Consider the following 18,768-nt stretch of genomic DNA (forward strand, 5'->3'; position numbering starts at 1 on the left):
ATGGAGGAGTTGCCTTTCACATGGAAAGGGTTGTCCACACTTGCCTTCAGGCCCAGCCTGGAGTGTGATGCAGATTGACAATTCCTGGGACGTGGCACGGGGAGGAATTGGGCTCCTGGGAATCTGGAATAATGTGGCAGAAACTGTGGGGGCTGTTTCAGCGTAAAACAGGTGAAAGCAAGAGGGACGCTGGGTTTTAGACCATACATCCTGCATGTAGATGGGGGTAGAGTAGTGGTGTAGGGACACAGGGGAGAGATGGTGGCATGTGGAGTGCCTCAAGGACAAGGCAAGGGGCTGTAAATATTTCACCACCAATTGGAACAGTTCTTAACCTTGACCCTCCTCATTCAAATTGCATCCCCATGAGCCATTGGGTTTCTTTCTCAATTTTTTCAGAGGTTGGTATTTTTGTTTTCCTATGAATTCCCAAACCAATTTTATTGTTAGCCCATCAATCAGCCCCTCCCACCAAAAAACTTGTAAGCTTTCTGGTGAATTCTAGCTGAGTTCGGTAAAGGAGAAGATGTTTCAAAGATGCAAAGAGGTGGCTGAGAAAAGGCATGAGGAGGCTAAGTCCACTAGAGCAAAAGCTTCTCAGTGAGCACCAGCAGGGTGTTAAACACCAAGCCATCGAGAGGAAATCAGATTTCTTAAGTTTCAGCGTCATGGAACATTGCGATGTTTTTTTACATTGTGTGTTGCCTTGGGGTATCGGCGATATTTTCTCCATGGGTTTCTCCCAGGTGAATCAACATCAAAGACAAAAGCAAAGGAAAATTGCGCCTGAAGTCCTACTGAAATCATGGTGGAAATTTTCAGCCCACCTCTTTTTTTCATAGGTAAAAAGAAAGCAATTTGGTGACTCCAAAACTAACTCTCCAAGTGTGTATATTGAATTAGAGAATTATTCCTCCCTCCAACTCCAAAAAAGTTCCCAAGCCCTGAAGAACTAGAAATCATTTCTAAAGAAAATAAAAACCTTTTCCAAAGACTTGAAATGACTCTCCTTTGATAAACCTGCTAATCCAATTCACTGTGGCAACCCATAATTTGCTTCTGAGATTTAAAATCTCAGGACTGATACGGAGTTTCTTCCGCCTCTCTATCACAGAATCACAGAATGCCAGGATGGCAAGTGTTGGCAGGGCCCTCCAGACATCATCCAGTCCCACCCCCCTGCTCAAGCAGGCTCACCCAGAGCAGGGGGCACAGGATATCATCCAGGCAGGGTTTGAATATCTCCAGAGAAGGAGACTCCACAGCCCCCCCGGGCAGCCTGTGCCAGGGCTCTGTTACCCTCAAAGTCAAGAAGTTCTTCCTCACGTTCAACTGGAACCTCTTCTGCTTCAGTTTGTGCCCATTGCCTCTTGTTCTGTTGCTGAGCACCACTGAGAAGAATCTGGCTCCATCCTCGTGAGCTCATCCTCTACTTTGCTGGAAAAAGGACTTGAGTTTCATTTTCACCAAAATATTTGTTGTCAATTATTTTCCAGAACTGCTAGTGAACCCCAAATTCCCCTTCTGATCTTACCTGGCTACCCAGTAAGGCATCTTCACTGAAAAACACAAGAGTGGAGGCATCTTGGGTGGACACCATCTCCCCAAACTTCAGTTAAAAAATCCTGTTTACACTCATCTCCTTAGCTTCCTGAGCCAAGGGAGGGAAAGGTAAGGAAAGCCCACCTCAGACACCTCCTTTGGGTTGGGATGAATGAATGATGAAGAGACAAGCCTCAGCGTCCCTGTCCTTGTCACCCCCCTCAGTGTCACAGTTGGTTTCTGCTCGCTGCCATGACAAAAGCTGGGTGAAATTTCCAGGATTTGTAGCTGATTGTCAGAAAACACAGTTTTACTTCAACGCTTGGTGGCTTGACAAACTGAGTCTGGACAATAACTTCAGCTCAGGGCAAAAAATGAAAGACGAATAATTGGGTTTGACTTTCTTTTTCAGCCCAGCAGTTTGTTTTTTCATGTTCCTGGATCAAACTGACCCCCTCTTGGGCCATTAAAATGAAAACAAAATGTGAAGCGCTGTTGCTTGCTAGATTCTTCTGCTTTTTTTCTTTTTTTTCATGTTCCTGGACCAAACTGACCTATTTGGGGGGCACTAAAATGAAAGCGAGTGAATCATAGAATCATAGAATGTTTTGGGTTGGAAGGGACCCCTAGAGGTCATCTAGTCCAACCCCAGTGAAGCGTTGTTGCTTTTTAGATTCTTCTGCTGTGCTGTTTTTTCAGCCTAGTGAATGAACCATAAAATCAAACATTTGCAACACTCCTGATGCCCACTATTCCAGAGAGATCCACAGGTGGGAGGTTGTCCCCATCCCCCCAGCCAGCCATCAGCTAACGATGCTACCTAAAGCTGCAAGACTGAGACCCAAGATTCAACCTTCTCTTGCATAAAGTTGTCATCTCTCATCTCAAAAAAGAGTTGCTGAACAGCCCATCGTTCAGCCAGCCTCAGGCAGGATCCCTGTTGTCCTGTTTGATGAAGCTTTGGCTGCCTTGCCTTTCTGCTTGTCTCGGTGTGGCAGAGGCTCTATCCAAAATCCAGCGGGATCAGTCGGTGACACACATCAGCTTCCTGGCCTTCAGGTGGGTTGGTGGGTCTGAAACCCTGCTGATGAGGGTGGGAATGAGAACGATGGGGCTTCACAGTATTACATGGTTGGAAACAAAGCTGTGCCCAAAGAGCCTTGAGGATAGAAGGCACCGGAACAGCCCAGCGTAGTGAGATCTGAGCTGATCCCTGCCTGCAGCAGCTCCAGGGGGGCACGGGGTGCTCAGCCCAGGCAAAGCTTTTTGCAGTACATCATGTAGCTAACTGCACAAAATTGAAGGAAGGCAGATCTTACAAGATCTTACATACAAGTGATAAAGAGATATCAGGATGTGCTGTCAGCTGTCTCCCATACCTCTCTTCCCCCGTGCCCTAAATGGCATCAGCCGTCTTGTACCCGTTGCCAAAAAGCAGCCAGCGCTGAGGAGGAGCATGACCACTCTCTTTAGATGAGATTTTAAGCAGAAACAGAACCTCAAATGGAAAGTGAGTAAGATTACAACACCGTAACCTAGATGATTGCAAAAGGGGAAACTGTTCAGACTAGAACCTGACTGGAGATAAACTCTCCCAAAGGTTAAGGGCATGCAATAAATATCTCCACCCCTGCTATTGGCTCAGACCGCTCTTAGCTCTGAATGGGTCGACCTAGAAGACTCAAGGACCCATATTTCCCCTCCCATTTTCAGACCAGTTTTACACGCTATGGCTCCAGGGGGTGACTTTCCACTCACGCCAGCCTGAATGACAGCAATTTGGGGCATCGTTTGTAGCGGGACGGTACTTTTTATAGGCCGCCGAGCCTTTGCGGGTAACGGCTCTTCTAAGGTAGAAAACGTGCTAACATTAGTGCTAAATGAGCCGTGTGGTTATACTACCAGTCTGTAATTGCTATAAGTGTAACAAACCAGTTCGATTTGTCATTCAGCTGTTGTCGACAGGAAACCACTAACAGCAGTCAACTGACAACGCCAAGAAGAATTAGGGTTTCTCTTTCTACGTGCTCTAAGGATTAAAACTTGTCAAGAAGAGCTTATGTTCTCAAGTACGCACCCTGCAAGGGATTTTTAACTCAGGTGGACAACTAGGATCGAGCAGGATATGATTTAATCTGAACACAGGACTCGCCAGGTAAGTGCAAATGTTTTTCCAGCAACTTCGCTTCATTCCTGCCGCCTGTTTATTGCCCGGGCCTCCACTGGGTGCATCCCCTTAGAGCATTTAAAGATTTGACCCATCTCTGGTTATTGTCTATGGACTGGCGGTAATTAAGCCCTCAAAAATTTGAAATGGGATGTTCAAGGGAATGGGCTGCTACAGAATGGAGCGGGGTGCATCTCTTTCTTTCCTTATGGCAGTGTCTTAGTGCTGAAATCAGGGCGCTCTCTGAGGTGGGACAGATGCTCAAAGTCAGACGTTGACCACCTAGGGTGTCTCTTGAGCACAGATCAACCTCTCTCTCTTAAAAAAAAAAAGAAAAGGTAGGTGAAAGCCCTTTAAATAGCAAGGGGTGAATGAGTTTCTGCCAGCTGAATTCCTTGGAGATGAGAGAGAATTTAAGGGGAGGTGGAAGTTTGGATGTTCAGGCTCCAACTCAGAAACCATTGCTGATCTGAACCTGTGGATGTTGCGTACGGTGCAAAGAAGGATTGAGACTTTAATTCCCCTTCTGCCAAGAGGCACATTTGAGGCTGAGGGTCTTTGCTTCCTCTTGCCCCACAGATGGGTTGGATGGTCTCCTTGGAGGTAAGATTCTTTTTTCACCAGCTCCTCCGCTCAAACTGGTAAAACCAGCTGCAGGTTAATGCTGGTTGTGGACAAGATTCTGACAAGCTGGAGATTTCCAAGGCAGTTATAGAAAGGGTAGACTTACTGCTTCTCCCCTGGTCACTTCCCATCCCTACACATGCAGAGTCTACACTAAGTCCGTAACTTTCATTCTTGCTTAAAATTTAGGGCAGACTCAAAATTCCACAGCGCTCTAACTTGGAGCCTGGGTATCTCAGAAGCCACCTTGTTTGCTGTGCCTCTTTGGCAAGGGAAGAACAGTTTCGGTGTTCTGGGGTATTTGCATCTCAGACCTCCTCAGGTGTCTGCTTGGGGCTTTGCGGACAGCAATGCTTGGCAAGCCCAAGCTCTTCAAGGTGCTTCAGTTACCCTGCTTGTGAAATGGGGGCATTTATTGCCTTTCTTGCAGGGCTGCTGTGATATTTAATTGATTATGGATCTTTAAAAGTGCAAAATCAGGACAAGGTGCGTACAGAGTCAGCAGCGATGGTTCCCGCTGCATGCAGATCACGCACACATGGTCCCTGCTCTGCTGTGTGCTGGAGTAGAGAAGGCAGATGGAAATTAAGAAGAAAAAAGGACAGCTGTAGGGCAGGAAAGGCACCTTCATTAATATGCTCCATTAGTCATTCTGTCAAGATTTAAGAAATTTTTATAAGAAGATTTGAGGGCTTGTGATTTCTTGCCCACATTTTGTTTTTTCTCCCAGGCCTCCTGCAGCATTATCATTAAACTGATGCACAAAAATCTGTGAAAAAAACACTTGTGGCCCATTCTTGCTTTGTTCTGCCAAAATAGGGCTATCGCTGCACCTTGGGAGTTACAAAGTCGAAGGATGCATTTTCTGATGGAGGAGGAAAGACCCAAGACATATTTAAGTGAAAATTTCGCAAAGGTGCTACTGATTCTTCTTTATCTGCTTTTCTAATGACTTTCCGTGTTCTGCTTAATCAGCGTGGGGTCTTCTAGCATGCACTTATACCCTGGGGTCTCAGCTGAGATGCTGTGCTCCCCAGCCCCTGTTAAATAAACCCATGATATCCTGGGCTGAGCATCCCATTTCTGCACAATTTGGGCAGTGCGTCCATTTTAGACAAGGATATCAGCTCTTTTTATTTCTACTTTCTGACTTTCCTCCCGACTGACCTTTCAGCCTTTATTTCTCAGTGGTACCTTTATGGACACATCAGAATCCAAAAAGGCTGTGAGGCCATATTTAGGTGAAGACAAGGCTTTTTGTCATCTCGGTCAGGTGAGGAAACAGGTCACCATGGATTTCATGGGGGTCACTGCACTGTGTCGAGCAGACTAGGAGCACTTGGGAGGACCATGAATTCAACATTATTTGTCTTCCTTCCTTCCCCTCATTCTTTCCATTCTCTTTATGTTAAAAAGGGAGTTTCCTCGCTGCTCTTCCACGGTTGACAAGACTCTGGCGGCAACCAAGCGTTGACTCCATGTGGGTGAGCTCCCCTGTAGTCAATCGTTTCCTGCAGGCCTATGTGGTTCAATCATGGGCAAGAATTTTGCAAGATACCTGGGGCTAAATCCTGTCGGAGCCCTTGGCCGCCCCAAAGTTTCCATGCACATCTTCATTTTCTGTGGCGCAAGTCTGCTTTCTCGTTAGGTCAGCACCACATTGCAAGACTAGAAGTAGCTGAGGGGATTAAAAAAGGATGCAGTTCCCCCTTGGCAGGGGTCCTGGCAACAGATTACAGCCTCAGGGTGCTGCTGCTCGTTGTGGGAGAAGTGGCAGTACTGCTGGACATCCCTGTGAAACTCAAGGAAGTGCATCCCTGTACGAAACAGGATATACAGGGTCATAGCTATTGCTTAAAATTAATGCTAAGGTGCAACATATGCAATACGAACATAAACCAGACCTCCAGTATTTCATGCTGGACAAGCCATGCACTTCTCACAGGTCAGCTTGTTTTCCATGTCAGGCTTAAATCCGCGCGAATTCATTTTGCTGGCCAGCCAAAAATATCCCCACCAAAAAGAAAACTCAAAAGACAGCCGCTTCTTGTGTCGAAATAAAAAATAGGTTTCTAATTATAATTTTTTCCAAGAAAATGTTGCAACTGAGCCGGAGAACAATGCTTCTGTGGTTTTGCAGAGCAATTTTGCCTTTGTTAATGTTGGTCAGTTTTAATTCGGAAAACATTGTGGGCTTGCCTATTCAAACTTCCAAATCCAATTATAAATGCTCAAAGGAGAGGGACACAGCTGAGGAAAGGTGTGGAAAGTGTGATCAATGAGGAATTTTTGCAAGAAGGAATATTGCTTCATGCGCTGGAGCCACTGCTAAGAAAGAAGGAATAAACTTCTTGTCCACCATGGGTAGGACAAGCGGTTGTAGGTCTTGCAGTGAAGGAAATGAGTGTTGATCGTTAGCAAGTCATTTTAAGGCTTTGGGAATGGGAGGGCTGGGATAGACTGATGGGGAGCAGTGGGAATTTCCATCATTAAAGCTTTGAAGCGCAAGTTAGGGAGTCTCCCAGATGCAACATAGGTCCACCAGATTAACGACTTTCTAGCGGTTCGTCTGCCATCCTGCAAACAGTTTCTAACTTCTGAAGTGAAATGTGCTTTTCAAAATCTCTCTCCTGCATTTCCCCCTCTTTATTTATTTGCGTATTCATGAAATTATTCTCCAAATTTGACCAAATCTCACTGATCGTTTCTGCTCCTCTGGAAACCATGAAATGTGTTGCTGATCAAAAAGCAGCAGTGCAGGACCCCTCGGGTCCTGTGTGTCAGGCACGTAGGAGACAGAGACAGAGCAGAAATAGAAAACACATGGTTTACAAATAAATCCTTTGCTACCTAATGAGGAGAGAAGAGTAAAAAAATTTCTGGTTTTGGGGATGTCTGGTCTGCCTTACTGACTGTTGAATATGCAACACTTTTGGAGGATGGAGGTTGGTCGAAAAAATTCTTTGTGCCATCTGCTTAAAGGTCCTTATGGCCAAGAGGTGAAAGAGGTGATTGGCCCCGTGCCCAGGTCCCTGGGATCCCAATTTTCTACATCATGGTGTATCCTCATACACAGAAGGTCACAGCCTCCCCTTTTCTCAGATCTCTGTGCTTCCCCGTGTTATAAAGGCTGGCGGTGAAGGACCGTCAGGTTACACAAGGTGTCCTCATAAGAAGGTTCCCCTCTTCTCTGTGAAATCCTGGGGTGGGAAAGAAAAACCTTGACAAAATGCTGCAGGCAAAGGATCTGCAGGATTTCTTTCAGCCCAGCCCAACACCCGAGCCATGATGGCATCCACGTTTATGTGAATAGCTGCTAATGGTGAATGACTTGGAACCATGAAAACCATTAAAATCTGGGGCAGAACATTTCAAAATGTGTATGGGATGATGATGCTTCAGAAGTAGGCTTTGAATAGAGGTTAAATTTGATGTACGGAAAAATCAAGGCATCGCCCTCAATACGTGATGGAAGGAGGGAGAAATAAAGTCATACCAAGCAAACAGAGAAAATTATATAAAAGCTTTAACTTAACTTTTATCTCAAGAGCTTTTCCCGGATGTCTCTTGCGTATTTGGCCTTCACCATTTTAGAAGCACAGGAAGAAAACCGCAGCTGCTTGAGACATTAATATAGCAAACTTGCATGGGGAATTATTTTTTTCCAGTGAAAGATGCCAATATGCATGGTGGTTTTGGGACAGAAACTTTCAAGGGTGGTGATTTCCCATGGAATGCTTTTTTTTTCCTTGGAAATTTTGGTGGAAAAGTGGAAAAAACCATTCTGTCTAAAAGTCGCTGGGTGGGCTGCCAATGAATAACAACTGTGCACAGAGGGGAATCATGAACATGGGACTCCGTACAAGAGAGGTCTTAGCCAGGTGGGAAGAAATCTTGGTTGTTTAAATGCAGTGCTGCATGGACATCAACCCATCCTGCTGATGTTAGTAAGAATGTGGACACTGGCAAAGCGAAAAGCTTGAGGAAATAAGATTTCTTCTGGCTCTGATGCAACAGAATTAGACAAGATCAAAGATGAAGTAACCTAAGAGTGGATCAGCCCCATCACCTCTGTGCTGTAAGTAATGACTTCTGCAATAGACCTGGCTGCAAGGTTTGGCCTTGTTCTGCCACGTTTCTATCTCCTTTGAGCACCATAGGGAAGTCTGAATATTCTTTTCTGAAAGTCAAGCTCATCTTCTAATTTTGAATAAGGCATTAAAAAATGGTGGCTAAATTTTTTCTTCACTAGCATCAAAATGAAAACAATATTGAGGCAGGGTCTTGGCTGCTTCAAGTAGCCAAGAAAAGGCATGGCGGGAGCAGTGTAGAGGAAGCCTGGCTGGGAGAAATGGCATGGATAAGAGAGAAGAATCAGCCCCATCATGTCCAGCATGGGCAGGCTCTTGGGAGCAAGGACCACACGCTCCTCCAGTGAGGTTTTGTGAGGGCTGATCCTGCCCCGGGGCAGAGGGCTGTTCTGGGTGCTTCTCCAGTGGCCGTTTTCTGCAAGCGGTTGCACTGATTCTGGACAGTGGAAATGCAACACTTCCATGAGGTCACTGGAAAGGTGGCAGTTTTAAAATGTTTGCATTTCTCCTCATCAGTTCTTTTATTTATATGTGAGAAGAAGAAAAAAAAAAGTCACTTTCTCCCTCCAAAAAGTCTTTTTTAACCGGGGCTGGGTTAAAATCTCTAGCAGAATATCCCCCAGTTACCATCAGCCAAAGCCATCACTGCATTTTCATCCCCATCCCTTGAGATAGCCCTGCAATGCCTGTGGGATTCAACAATAAATAATAACAGGGAAACAAGAGGGAGCCCATCGCCGCCCTGCGCTCGGGGTGGTCTGGTACCTTGGGCTACACAAGGCGCCTGTGTCTGGGTGTCATCCCAAACACGGTGATGTGTGTAGGATGGTAAATCAGGGGAAAAGGCACAGCCTGGTCTCTTTGAAAGCAGAGACCCAACAGTCAGGCTGTGCAACCTGAGCAGTCAGGCTAGGCTTTCTTAAATGCAGTCCAGGAGCTAGCATGGGGTGGGGACTACAAGGGCTTTAGATGCAGCCACCTAATTTTGAAGGGTGGGAGAACGAGCCCCGATATTGCCTATTTTACTAGTAAAGATGTTGCCTCGGGAGAGCTCAGAAAGTCTAAGTGCTCAAAATGGAGCCTGGTGGGTTGGTTAGGAATGCATCAGCATCTTCCTGGAATAACCATTCATTCCATTAAATAAGCTTTTAATCTGCTAGAGGAATGGAAACAGGGAGGTTCAGATGGTAAATAGGTTAGACATTAGGAAAAATTTCTTCACAGAAAGGGTTCTCAAGCAGTGGAAGGGGCTGCCCAGGGAAGGGGTTGAGTCCCCATCCCTGGGGGGATTTAACAGCCAGGCAGACGAGGTGCTGAGGGCCAGGGTTTAGCGGTGGGATGGCAGGGGTAGGGGAACGGTTGGGCATGATGATCTTAAAGGGCTTTTCCAACCTAAGCGATTCTATGATTCTATGGTTAAATCAGGCTACTGATTCTTAACAGGGAAGAGAAAAACATGGCCAGACCATGAAAACAACATCTAGAGGGAATGAGCTGCCCAGCTTTCCCAGCAGCAGTACAGGGGAGCAGCCCTGGGGGCCAGCTGGAAGAAGAGAGTTGCCTTCATCCATCTTGGTGGTTTGAGATCAAAGCTGGAGTCACCTCTGCATCAGACACCTTAACAGGAACACTTTTGGTTCAGTGTGAACTGGATAAAATGCCATGGGAGTGGGCACTGCTGCAGAAGGAGGTTACGCAGTGGGCCACCGCTGTAGGTGTCTGGCTATGGGGTCATCCTGGTGGGCTGTGGGTCACCTGGAGGGAGGCTGCCACATTTTCTGGTCCCCCTCCGCATCCTGCAGGGTGGTGGGTCCTAGAGGTCTTTCTTAGAGGCAAACCTAAGAGCCCACGGGCATTTACTGCATGAGCTGGACCTCTGGTCTCCATGCATGTCTTATAGGGAACTGTAGAAGGTAGCAGGGACAAGCCAGCCTCGGGTTTGCACACTCATGTAGAAGCCTGCAAAGATACTGGAGAACATTTGGGGACTGATGTATGAAAACAGTGTGGAAACCACTGCCAGGCAGACCCTACTTGGCTGGGCGAGATTACAACCTGCACTTTCAGGTTGAGGAAGCGGGGGGCAGATGGAGCCCATCTGGAGTGACCCAGGAGCTGCATATGAGCGACTTTCTCTCTTTTTAGTACCCTTTTTCACATGCGTTCTCAGTGGTCTCCCCCCAGCTGCTTTCAAAGGACATCCCTGGGCTGTCGCGTCATCATCTCTGAGTAAGCAAATTGCAGAAGGGCACTCTCTGCTTGGGCTTCTTGGCTCCAGGTCACATCTCATGGCCATGAGATGCCCAGCCTGGAGGAAGCTGAGGAGGCACAAGGATGAAGGGATGTGCCCAAGCTAACACGCAGGGGCACAACCAGGATACCCTAGGTACCAAAAAACCTCCCTGGCATGCAATAGGCAGACCACACTGTATCTAATCCTTTTTATTTTTACTTCTTGCTTCTGAGCTGCTTGAACCATGGCAGTCCCTGGAAGGGTCTTTGCAGCAGCCTGGCTGCAGCTGCTGGGTTTCCCCGCTGTCAGCGTCGGGAGCATGTCTCAAATCAGAAGCAGGTTTCTGTCTGGAACCGCTGTGCTATCGCCCTGTTTCCCAAGATGACTTGGCAGCCACTGGCTTATTTCTAAGCCTTTGCTGCACCTCGTGGTAGTTCCTCCTTCCTACCTCAGTAGTGGATGACAAGCAGCTTTCTAAAAAAGCAACTTCCCTTTTCATAGGAATAGGAAGTGAATCTCTCTTCGCAAAGAGAGGTCAGGTACATCAGATGTGCTCTCCACCAAAGGACAAGCCCCTGCCCTAAAGCTCAAAGCCCTCCAGCTAACCCTGAAGCTGTCCTCTCCTTCCACAGACCCAACCCGACCACCTCCATCTCTCTCCCCTGCCCTTAGCTGAAGGAGAATTGAGCAGGCAAAATGCAAGCCGGCAAGGGAGAAGTTTGATGAATCTGCAAGGGCTTCCTCATTTCTGTATCTCCTTGGTATGCAAACAGCAGGCCTGGCTCTTCAGCACACCTGACCGGGGGGTGATGGGGTGGGTGTCTGTCCTGGCTGTCTTCAGAGCACCCTGTGCTGACCCTGTCGGGTAAGGGGCATGGTGTCACCCCCGAGCACTTGCAGACCCCTGCTTATGACCCAGACAGTGTTGTAGACTTCCACGGGGTTTTCTTTCTTTGTCAGGAGCACAGAGCAGTTGCAGAGCCACGGTGGATTCCCGTGCCACGTGTCTGGTGGGGGTCTGCCAGGGTGGGCACTTCACAGCCCCGTGAGCAATGCTGAGGCACGTGCGTCCTGGAGCAGCCTCTCCCATCTCACACAGCATCATGTCCTCAGTGAGTCTCATCCTGTCCTTGGGTCTTATGGCTGGTAAAGGTCCTTCGCCTTGACCTCAGCTTAGATCTGCTCCGCGGAGCCTTTTCTCCTGTAAACAACATCACCAGCGTGTGGGCGACCTTTAGGTTGTGCATCACACTCGGCGGATGTTGGGTTGTGTTTGTCCTTGAAGTGCAAAGTACATGAGGTCATTCTAGCCTTGAGGTGGCCAAGACCAAGAGTCCCTTCCCTCCTGCTGCCCCATATAATGCAAAAATGATGTCATGCAATTACCCGCAGAGGTTTACACAGCGGGTTTTTTTAGGGGGCTCATCTCTGCCACAGCTTAAACAAATACATTGAAAACACTCCGGAGAAGCCATCTCTTTATGCACTCCAGGAAGCCTCAGGAGTCTGGAGAAACAAACCCTGCTTCTTATACAACATTTATCTAAGACAGAGGTGTTTCAGTCTCCGTATCGAACACGCTGAGGCAGAATGAGAAAGTCACTTCCTCAGAGTCACCCACTACTCCCTGTCCAGATCTTCATTCGTTAGACCACGCTGCTACGGTTGAGTGGGTTCATAGAGGGTTGGGGCTCGCTGGAACAAGATGCATTTCATCCGAAAAAGGTCTTTTTTTAATGGCAAAAAGAAAGGAAAGGTCATCACAAGGCTAGTTTGTTCAGCTGTTTCCTAAAATTTGGTGGTTTGTATAGTGGAAACACAACCCATTCACAGTCATTGTAGCTGTTTTTAATGACAGCTGTTAATAGCCTGTGGGTTTTGCTGGGGTTTGTGTCTGGATTCTCTTTGGGTTTCTCGCCTTCCTCACTGCTGTTTTCATTGGCCAAGTTGTCTGGGAAGCGCAACTCCCACCCCCTCCCAGGTGATCATTTTTATATTCAAAATAGAGCAAGGAATCCTTGGGGGGAAGAAAAGAGTCAGTTCTGACACAAAGACCTGATTAAAAAAAGAAAGCCCATTAAAAGCATTTGCAAAACCAGGCTGCTCCTGCAATCCCGGGGTGTAACATTCGAAGCGGTCGGTCCCATGGATGGTGTGGATGCAGTGGGAGACAGAGGTCTCTAATAGAGAAATTCTGCAAGGGCCCTCAGCCCCATGGAGCATCTGTCATGGGTCGGACCAGTGGTTCGTCCGTCCTCGGATCGCGTCTCCCGGAGCAGCTGCATAGGAAGCAGGCAAGTCGGGAACTTCCCACCCCCATCCACGTTCCCCTGAGGATGGGGAGAAGCTGAGCAGGTTTTTCTCCATCCTCCTCCCCTCTCCCATCCCTCCTTCACATGATGCCCCCCCTGCCTTGTTTTGCTTCCCCAAAATCTGTGCGGTAGAGAGATGATGGGGCACTACCCAGTGACTGCTAAGATCCAGTCCTAAGGGATGGTTTGCAGGGATGCTGTTCCCTTGGTTTACTGCAAAAGGAGAAGAGGACAAGTAAATGCCAGGGCTTGAAGTGGGGGAGGGAGGATATATGTGTGGGGAAAGCTGTCTGGAGCTGGACACAGCTGTGAGGAGTAGGGGAAGGGCTCTGCATCCAGGAGCTATTTCTGACATGGCTTTCTGAGCAGTTGGAGGTCTTCAGGTGGGGAATGGGAGTTGTACATCTTTCCCCATAGCCCTCTGCCTCATCTGAGGGTAGTGGGAGGGAGCATCATTCCTTCAGAGACTCGACCCAAGGAGAGGGTCTCTGAAAGCATTGAATGCCTGAGCACCATCTTCACTGTTCCTCCAGGGACTTGGCTAGCAAGTCCCCAATGCTGTCCCCTTGCTAAGAAAAGGCAGCTGCTGGGAGGCAAGGCCTCTGGGAAGGGCCTTTCCCAGGGCAGAAACGTGGGTGGCCACACGTAAAAGTGTAGAGGGACATCCCACCCATCTCCTCATGTCCCCAGGGCTGTGAGGGCGAGGACCTCCCCACATCCCTACAGACCATCATCATGTGTCCACAAAGCACTGTAAAACAGTGTCATGTATTTTGGCCACTTCCACAGGACTTAGACCTCAGTTAGGGGTGGCTTCCAGAGAGGATTTCTCCCTGCTGTGATTCAGCTTGCCCATAGCCCATCCACAAGTCTGGCCCATGTGCACTTTTGGCACCAGATAGATTTGTGTTGGAATTTGGATTGAAATTCCAGCCATTGTAGAAATTGCCATTGATCAATGCAGTTTCGTGATAAGAACTCTCACACCTGAAGAACCCCAGAGATGCTCCAGGTACCCAAATAGATATACCTGCTTCTCCTGGCCCCATCTTTCTTCTTCTCCCCTCCAGTGCATCCCACCTCCCTGTGCTGCAGGACCTCAGGTCCTGCAGAGCCATCCCCCATCAGACATCCCACTCGGCCAATGCAATGCCTGGGGTGGGTTCATGAGGAAAGCGTGTTTAAGGGTGGTCGGATAAGCAGCCTGCCCTCTTGCTCTTCCCTGTCCCAGGACCCCAAGCCCCGTCTCTGCTTCCTGGCCTGCAGCTCACCAGAGCATCTGCCAGGTTCCAGCAGGGCGCAATGCTCAACGTAAGCAGCCATTTTTCCTCCAGCCAGATGTTTTGTTTAGCGAGTGACTGCTCTGGCAACAGGCGGCTGTTTTCCACTTCTGGAGGGAACAGGAAGCTTTTATTACCTTCCCCAGTCCCCCGCCCCATCATCCAGAAACTTTTTGCATTTGTTTAAACTCAGGGTCCTGGAAATCTGTGTGGTCCCACCCCCCAGCCTTGCACACAGCCTTTCTCCCGTGGGGTGTCCCAGCTCTTCAGAAAGGCCTGAAACAGCCAGATTTTCCACTTGGTTCATTTGCTTGGGCCAGGTTCACCTGCAAAACATGGCTTAAGAAAGACAGTAGATTCAGGGCAGACTTAAGTTGCAATGGAAATGGCTAGGATTTGTTTGTAGCAAGAGATCCCAAAATATGCCAGTGGGCTGCAATCTCACGCCTGCAATGCATATCCCTCACTGAGGGGTAAATAGCAGGAGCACAGAGCTCCTGGATTTGTCCTCTGCCTGCTCTGGACTGGCAGCAGACAGGCATTGCCAAGATCAGTTTGCCCAACACCGGGTGTGCTCGAGACTGGGACCTGCAGCAGCACAGCAGCAACATTAGCACCTCACCAGCATTAGCTGGAGAGCCTGGCTGCTCCTGGGGGTTGTCGTTCATGCTCCCTTAAAGACCTTTTACACAGGCCAGAGTGTTTGAAAGAGGCCTCGATGCAAGCACAAATACAACTGGGTCTATTTATCCAACAAAGACCAGGACTGGATGGGATCTGAACATTGCCAGTAGGACGTTCCCAGTTCTCCAGCAAGGATGCAACATGCAAGCCAGCCATGTGCTTCACTCCCCAGCAAAAGCCATGATGCTTCTTGCTCTGGGCTCTCCGGCTCTTCACGGGGACTTTCTTCATTGCTGTAATCCCTCCTCACACAGCCTGGCCCTACTGAGCAGCAGCTTTTGGCTATGAAAGTCCCCCTGATGATAGCTGGAGACCCAGCGCTGTGTGCATCACCACAGGAGGTCTCGCTGCCCTCCCACTTGCAGGGAGGGGTCTTCAGCAAGACTTTGGCCACTGTATCCTAGAGGATGGTGGCCATAGCCTCCACCTTCTGCCTCTGAGAAAGACCTTCAGCATGGTCAGTGCTGTTTATAGCACAGCACACTTGTTTGTACCTGTCTTCTAACCACCTCCTAGCAACGAAGCCACTAATCATTTAAAAAAAACAAAGAGAAAAAAAAAACAGACTTGACCAAAATCCAGCATAAGTAGAAAACAAACAGTTACAGTAGAAAATGCTTTGGTGACAAATCTGCATTCCTATTTAAGTAGCTGATCTCACCAAGATCTTCCATAATTCTCTGGTTTTGTGTCTTGCAAAGCAATCTAGGGGTGCCAGGTTAGGAAATGTATTGGAGAGCTACTTTATTGAGGAAAAAGAGGATTTAATGTATCTGGGGTGTGCCTAGAACTAGGGGAATTTTTTTTTTTCCTACTGAAATTTTTTGCTCCTTGATGATGCAAAAATGCAAATCTGGAATAATGAAATTATTGTATGCAAAATGAATTGATTTCAGCAATTCTTTGTGATGGGGGAGGACACACAAAGAGAAATTCTGCATTTAGAACTCTTCATAATTGTCTATATCTGCAATTTCAAAGTAATTTTTTTAAGGTTTTTAATGCTATTTCCTTTTAAAATGTGTTTTCTTAAAAAAGACATTCTGAAGTTTTAAAATGAGTGAAATATCTGTTCTTGGTAAACTATAAAAACACTTTGTTGGACCCACCCTAGAATCTGAATGGAAAGGGGGGTCATTTTGTGATTTTGGTGGGCTTGGGGGTTTTTTGGAGCTGCCCTCACAGTGAAACACTATTGGCTTGCTTGGGTCTTAACCTATTTTTCCATGGCACAGTTTCACGAGGGTGAGGCAAACGATGAGCTGAGACTTCTGTTTTTCTGCTAGATTCTGTCTTGTTTTTTCCCCGCGCCCGCCCATGCAATCCCAAGGCCGTTTGTCCGTGTCATCCACATCCCTGATGCAGAAGACATTGCTGCATTCACATCCGAAACAACTTTTGAGCGCTCTTGCTCTGGGAGCGGAAGCCAGCCAACCGCAGTAGGTGGTGTGCCCATGGTGCAGGGCTGCTTACTGTAAAGACGGGGTGGGTAATAAGCCCATGCTTGCAGTGCCTGGCTTAGCCCAGGTACCTCCATCTGATCTGCTGCAACAGAAAGAGTAAATGTATCCAGCAGGTCCAATTCGACACTGTCCTGCTTGCTTTAGCCCACCCTGGGAGCTCAAAATGGGCCAAACACAGGTGCAAGGCAGGTCTCCAGACCCTGTGGTTAGCAAAGACTTGTGTCCATCTCTACAGGACCATGGTCTCCCTGGAGTTCCAGGTTCATCTTGATGAGTTGCTCCCGTAGGGTATGTTCATAAAATTGTAGAATCATGGAATGGTTTGGGTTGTAAGGGACCTTTAAAGGTCATCTAGTCCACCCCCCTGCAATGAGCAAGGACATCTTCAACTGGATCAGGTTGCTCAGAGCCCCATCCCACCTGACCTTGAAAGTTCTCCAATCCTCTTTGAAGATGGGGAAGTGATAGGACATTTAGTCACTCCTCTCCACCATGGAGACATGGTCCAAATGCCAGCAAAAGCATTTCTGGAGAAGGGCCTTGTAGTGGGATCTTCAGAAGACCTCCCCTTGGCCCACTGATGCGGGAACATCTGTACCTGCATACACAGCTCTCGCTAGCCAAAGTGTCACCTCAGCTGCCCCTCTGAAGGTTGCTAACATTACCTTCTGTTGTCCTACAACACAGGACACACAGCATGTTTTAGAGGTCCTATACCAGCACCCAGTGTTCCTGTGACCCACATGTCTGCCCCACATGCATTCAGAGCTGGACGCTACACAGAGCTCACTGTCCTGGTGTCTATTGACTTCTTCAGCAAAGTCTTGTTTGTCTCTTCTAGGAAGAATTCTGTGTCAAATATTTTTACTCAAAACTTACTGGCATCTAAGCTGAACTATTTTTTGCTAAAACTTTTCAAGCATACAGAAAAATTTTGCGTCACCTTATCATTTTTTTTGTTCCATTTTGATTTCTGGTTGCTTTAAAAAGAACTTGTTTTATAAATTTTCTTTTTCTGAACTTGAGTAAAGTAGAGGAAACAAGTTTCCCCGCTCTCAGTTATTAAATATAAACAAACATTTTTAGATGTGAAAAACTGTAAGTTCACAAAAGGAAATTTTCATGCTTTCCTCTCCAGTGTTGTTTTCCACCAAAAAAAAAAGGCTGAGAGAACTAATAGCAGTTACTTTTCTCAATTTTGTTTTTTTTTTGTGAAGCTAATTTTAAAAAATATTAATCAGAAGCAGAAACACTGCGGAACTACGTACATTCAACTCAGCCACCTTTTTTTTTGAAAAGAAAAAAAATGACTTTCTAAACCCATGAAAACTCCACCAGCTGTGGGCTGGGAGCTCACCAGCAGCTCTCCGCATCTGACAACATTTGCAGCTCTATTTTGGGATTTTGTATAGCACCTGCCAGCACGAAGGATGGTCGCGTTGGCTGCCAAAGGCCACAGGGGCAACCTGGAGAGCGTGACCGGTGGATTTTGTAGGGACTGTGAATACCCAGAGCTGTGCTGACTCCTTTTGTGCATGGCTGGGAGTGAGTGATCTTTGTGGGAGACTTCTCACGTGTTCCATTTCCCACCCGTGCTGGGACACGCTGTTTGCTTCTGTGTGCCGCTTTGCACGGATGTGTCTTTGACACATGCGTGCGGGGAGAAAGCTCAGCTTGTGCAAGCATGCAGAGATGTTCTTCCAGTCTCAGCACGGTGCAGAAAGGGGTTGCAATGTCCCCCTGGACACAGGAACACTGTGGGGAGATGCAGAGGTTAGAGCATGGTCACCACACCTCTAAAACCCTGCCAGAGGAGCTGGGATGGCCACAAGCCCCTGATGGGACTTGCTGAGGCTGATCTTCCCCCATGCCCTTTCCCACTCTACCCCACCAGTGCCATCACTAAGAGCAACTCAAAACCCCAAAACATGCACCTGCCATCCTGCAGATGGTCCATCAATCCTCTCATAAGCTCATCCTGGTGACATGACTGACGGTTGAAGCATATTGCCATGTCATGCTAGATCTCACTTCCCCTAACTCTGTTGAAAAGGCAGCGATTGCCAAGTCTGTATCCCCCATTCAGGAGCAGAGTATATCAAAGACCTGAGAAGCTCCAGTGAGATAGCAACAAGGACTGTAGATGGATGTCCAACACATAAGTAGACCCTGTGCCTTTCATGGTTGATAATGAGCGGTACCTACAACTTATCTACCATCCAGCCTTGACTTAAAATGATACCTGGCAAGTTCCCTGGCAAATAACACCACTCAGAATCAGAAGTCCCAGCACAAAGTTATCTTCCACCAATTTTGCAAGTGAAAGAGTGGGAAAAGCTCACTTAATAAATCATGTGCTATTGCATGACAAG

The 18,768-nt window shown here is 47.6% G+C and overlaps 1 protein-coding gene across 1 annotated transcript in view; it reads left to right on the top strand.

Moving 5' to 3' along the window:
* Nucleotides 1-3,434: 3,434 nt before the first annotated feature.
* The window catches only part of BLK (BLK proto-oncogene, Src family tyrosine kinase), a 48,267-nt gene continuing 32,933 nt past the window's right edge, over nucleotides 3,435-18,768 (top strand). The window contains exon 1 of the mRNA XM_009639914.2: nucleotides 3,435-3,697. The gene's annotated coding sequence lies outside the window, so the exon portion shown is untranslated. The remainder of the gene's footprint in view (nucleotides 3,698-18,768) is intronic.

The sequence above is a fragment of the Egretta garzetta genome, unplaced genomic scaffold (assembly GCF_000687185.1).
Source record: "Egretta garzetta isolate BGI_Z169 unplaced genomic scaffold, ASM68718v1 scaffold325, whole genome shotgun sequence".
NCBI lineage: Eukaryota > Metazoa > Chordata > Aves > Pelecaniformes > Ardeidae > Egretta > Egretta garzetta.